We start from the raw sequence: 5,331 nt of genomic DNA, 5'->3' as shown, positions 1-5,331 counted from the left end.
TTGGTCGTCCCTGCGCCAGCGTCTGAGGGGTACGCGAAGGTCATTGAATTGACGGAGAAGGATGAAGATCTCAAGGCTGCCAGATTCGCCCTTGGAACTGTGGGGGCCATCTCCAAGATTACCTTCGCTCTGCAGCCTATGTTCAAGCGTTCCGTTTCGTTGAGTTTGGAGGATGACGCTGGATTAGAGGATCGTCTCGAGGGCTTCCTCAGGAAATATGAATTTGCAAATATTTACTGGTATCGTGTTGATGGATGCGTTGTGTGTTGATGGAGCCGAAGAGTAGAGCGCGTGGTTGTCGTGAATACCTGAAGAGGAGTTGTGGAACGATGTTGTGGATCTGGTGATCTGCCCATGGTGGTGGTGGTGTTGTGAGAGGCACGATTTGTGGTTTCGTTGGTTGACAAAATGGATTGATGGTTTTGTTGGTTGTCAGTGGTGCCCTCAGGCAGAGGCCGAGTAAACATGGCTACAGTGGTAGTGTTCCTGTTAGCTTGGCATCATGGTATCTCTATTGCCGGATCTGTGGAGGAGTTGCAGAGACTGAAATAGATAACCTGAAGAGGTGCTGAGAAAAGTTATGCCGCATTAGGGTTTTGAAGCCGCGGCGTTCTGGCAGAAAATAAATGGGGAACTGCTGTGGATTTGGCGGAGGATCCACGACTGTACGAAAGGAACGCAGGCCGAATCTGTTCTCGCAGGACTTTAGCCCTGCCGGAGCACCCCGGGTTTTGGTTTTGAAAGGAGCGGCCGTTGGACGCAACATACATGATAAGTATGTGCTGGGAAGAGAGCTCGGCAGGGGTGAGTTCGACATTACTTACCTTTGTATTGACAAGGAGACTGAAGAAATGCTTGCCTGCAAGTCTATTTCCAAGCAGAAGCTCAGAACTGCGATAGATATCGAGGATGTGAGGCGAGAAGTAGCTATAATGAACAATTTGCCTCAGCATCCGAACATTGTTACCTTGAAAGCCACGTACGAGGACGACCACGCTGTGCATCTCGTCATGGAGCTCTGCGAGGGTGGAGAGCTATTTGACAGGATCGTTGCTAGAGGACATTACAGCGAGCGTGTCGCGGCTGCTGTTACACGTACTATTGTTGAAGTTGTTCAGATGTGTCACAAAAACGGCGCGAGCGATTTTCTGAAATAGTGGGTAGTCCATATTACATGGCACCAGAAGTCTTGAAGCGGAACTATGGACCAGAGGTTGATGTGTGGAGTGCAGGGGTCATTCTGTTATGCCGCTATCTCTGAGGACAATAGTTTTGTGCCCATTGTGGAGCCAGAGGTTCTTCTGGATGGAGACCATTCCATTGACAGAACCCTTGAAGTGGCGGAGAAAGTTTGGGTGGAGGATCTCTTTTACTTGGCAAAGGGCTATGGAGGCCATCAGTTTGAAATGGGGGCTGGTTAGCGTGGTGATGGACGAGCCATAACAGTTGGGTTTGAGTTTCTTTGGTAATATTCTGCCATTGCAATGGTAAAATGTGTTATTTATAAATGTTTTGGAATTATAACCATTGAGCTTAGCTAACTCAATGGAGTGGTTTTGTTAGAATTAGCCACTCTAAAGGTAAATCCAAGACAATTAAATCAGAAAGATGATGCAAATGTACTATGTGGTGGGTAATAAGGTTGAATTGCACCAAATATTAATTTTGTGCAATAGTGACACTAAAGGAGCAATGACGACGTTTATGATGGACAACAAAGTAGATGTTTGTTTGAGTTAGTGTGGTTTGTGGAATAGACTCCCTAACATGTTATAAGCAAGTCCAGTTGTTGTAATGATCATTGTATGTACCCAGAAACTCCAAAATGTTGAATGAAATGTAAAAGGTATTTGAAAGTTCATGGTGATCTTAAAACCACTTTGTAATGGATTGCCTTTGTGGCTGGTTGGTGGTGAGCCAGAAACCATCCATAGAGCCTTAGTGGCTACAGGATTTGCCCGAAGGTGGCACATTTAAGTTCTGGATTTGCCTGGTGGTGGCAGATCGAACTTGCCCGGAGGTGGCACATTTAAGTTCCAGATTTGCCCGGTGGTGGCATATTTCCTGAGTGGCTAACGTGTACACGGGAGCTTTGTGCTCGTAGGAGCAAGTGGACTACAATAACACGTGGCTCACGGTCTCAGATATTGGTGTGTCTGAGCATAAGAGGGTTGGCACACTTTTCTATGTGACAGTTGCGTTGAAAGGCGTAATCAGCGCAACTGTTTGCGATTGTTATTTGGACATGAATATTTGGCTTAGAAAGGCACTGATCTCTCTTTGTTTTGGAAGTTCTGCATATGCAATTCGCCCGATGGTGGTGGATTTGTAGGTACATATATGCACTGATAACGATCAACAGAATCATGTATGTGAATCACTATCATGACAAGTAGTCATTAAGGGGGGGAGTTAGAAATAATTAATTCCTACTTGTCTATGGTTGTAATTCTCCATTTGAGGAGTTTGTTCCTACATAATAGGAATTAGCTAGAATATAGTTTCTCCTAGTTTAGTGTGTGGTTGAGAGAATCTCTCAACCACACTACTGTACGTCTCACATAGAATTCCTATCTTGAGACTATTGCTTGTATAAATATGTGTGTAACTTCCTCATTCATTAATATAGAATATATTTTGAGTGGTTGTGCTATTTTATCTCTTCCATTCCAAATTTACTAGATAATTTCTCATTAGCTTGTGATGCTCCCAACTAGATAATTTACGAAGGCAAGCTTGCATGCTTACACAACTACATTTGTACATGATTTATGGAAATGGAAAGCCCGAACGAGGAGGAACTGGAGAAGGTGTGAACAATAATGTAGAAGGTTACTATTTTCAGTGCATCCAATACTATTTGAAACAAGTGCAAGTGAAGACTTGTTAGGACTCCAATTGATAAAATCGTTATGGAATGATTCAGTCATATGTCATAGAAGATTCATATGCTTGAGAGGGATTCCTCATCTATAGGTAGGTATTATTTTTCTAAATTCTTTCCTTCTCCTAAATTTTTAATTCACAACTTAAATATGTCTTAAAAAACTCAATGTAATAAATTTATTTATCCTCCCTTTGCAAATTATTTCTTATTAATGTTCATTCAGTGTTAGATGTTTGTTCAATTAGTCTGTTAATCTCCGAGTATATCCATCAAAGTTTCGGTGTTTTATGGTATATTTTGATGTGCTTGAAATGAATATGATTCTTGGTTTTTACTTATTATTTCATCTCATGATAAGGTTTCACTTCACTAATGGGCTGTGTATTTTAGCAAGCTACAGAAATGAAAACTAATGAGAATTAGTACTTTCCTTCGCATGTTGTTTTGATTATAACAACTCAAATGGAGATAATGCACATATAAATAAATATACTAGGGCAAGTTTTATGTTGTAGTCAAAGTGTATAATATTTTTCTGTGAGATTATGCTTACTAATAAATTATTTTTTTGGTATGATGCACTTCATTAGGGTTCCCACAATTTGCAGTGAACTAGTGGAATTCATGTCATTCCCATTCGTTTAGTTCTGGTACCCCTAAAGAAGAATTAAACCACCTACTTTAGAGCTATTATAGAGCGTAAAAGATGGTAATAAATAGTAATGAAATCTATTGTAGGGAGAAGAAGCTTCTCCCCTAGCATTAGTTTCGTCACAATAAATGTTTGTTTTAAATTAACTCCAACCATGGTTTCCCACCATTTTTGACATCTAGTGATTTGTGACATCTGGTATTTGTGATATGGGTAATATTTCTAACATTTTGACATCTGGTCCTTATACCTAGCTATAGATAGAATATTCTAGAGAAGTTCATAGATGGGCTTCAAAATGGTGTAGATTGCGTCTACCCCGACTCTGAAGAAGTAAGTCCATATATCCTCATATTCTCCCAGGATTCCCTAAATGTGAATAAGTAAGTATATATATCCTCATATTCTCCCGGGGTTCCTCCACTAATGGCCATAACATCAACAAAAAACTAAACAACAATCCCAAATCCAAAAATAAGTATTTCCCACGAAAAGCCATTTTTATGTACTACGTACCTCTCCTTTTCCAAAGTGTTCTCGGTCCACTTCTGTAACTACATGCCTTATCTAATCTCTTCAAAATGCAATTTGGATCCTTCTATATGGTATGGAACAACATGAGGTTGGAATGGGAATATAGGTTTTGTAATAATCGGGATGTCTAGTTCTCTATAATGAATTGCAGATGGTTGTGTCTATGTAAGAGACGTTCTACGTTTCTTCAAGAAACAACCTTCTCTTTAGGTGTATCTAGCTTTAAGAAAAAATAGTTGCAAACATTCCATGTAGCAGATGCTGCAGGTGAATTTCATTCATGCTTAAGAGACAGTGATAAATGGACCGTTGTCAAACTCATAGCAAACCTTTCTTATTCCACTCCTTCCACAATTGTGGTAGACATTATGAGATAAGAGTGTTGTCTAGTGTGGTAGGGACTGTAATGGGATTTCACATTCTTTACTATCGGCTCTTACCTCTATTCCTTTGCGATATCAAGGTAACCTTTGTAGCATCTAGGTAAATGACTTAATCTGTTACCATTGTTCCACTGCAACATCAAGGTAATTTGGTTATTTACTTGGAATATATGCATAGGGATTTTGATCTGTCTTCGCCTTCCCATATGCATGTGCCTTCCCTCTTATTTGGGTGGTGGTTCTTGAATGTTTTACCATGAACACTACACAAAAATCACCATAAAATTGTATGATGATACCTTTAGCAATTGGGGTAGAAGTAACGATTCCCTTTGTAAATAAGAGCTACAAGGTGGCATGTCATTGCTTATTTTTATACATTATTCATGTACATGTACTTTTTAGTTCATTTACTTAAAATGTTAACTGTAAAGAAGAATATGAATGTATATGTTAAGTTGATCTATACAAAGAAATTTTAGGCCTAACTAATTGCTAAAAGCAAAATAATATAAGGCCAAGTATTTTGAAACTAATTCCAAACTGTTCCATTTTAGTTTCTAGTCTCAAAGTATTGAATCTTAATTTCTATGTGTAATTTTATATATTTTTCTTAATTGAAGAAAAAAAATGACATTTTGATAATATCATTTTTTTTCAAGCACATTCTATTTTTATTGGTATTTATTTACATGGCATGGGAAAACAATCTTTTTTTGCAAGAATTACTTTTAGTTATATTTTTACAAAAGCGCATGTGTGGCGTTGTTTTTTTTGGTTTAATTGTGTGCTGATGTTTATAGTTATTGGTTTGATAGGTAATTTATTTCTTAAAACAAATAGGTAAATAGTTAAATAAGTTTGACATTTGTTTC

The 5,331-nt window shown here is 38.6% G+C and overlaps 2 pseudogenes; one reads left to right on the top strand and one right to left on the bottom strand.

The window, feature by feature from the left end:
* Positions 1-626: 626 nt before the first annotated feature.
* Positions 627-1,157, top strand: LOC149151971 (calcium-dependent protein kinase 32 pseudogene; annotated as a pseudogene).
* Positions 1,158-3,761: 2,604 nt separating this feature from the next.
* On the bottom strand, positions 3,762-4,395 carry LOC149151970 (uncharacterized; annotated as a pseudogene).
* Positions 4,396-5,331: the final 936 nt, after the last annotated feature.

The sequence above is a fragment of the Pinus tabuliformis genome, chromosome 9, assembly GCF_031772625.1.
Source record: "Pinus tabuliformis cultivar Carrire ecotype Pingquan chromosome 9, CPIR1, whole genome shotgun sequence".
NCBI lineage: Eukaryota > Viridiplantae > Streptophyta > Pinopsida > Pinales > Pinaceae > Pinus > Pinus tabuliformis.
This window is presented reverse-complemented; position numbering and strand designations above follow the sequence as displayed.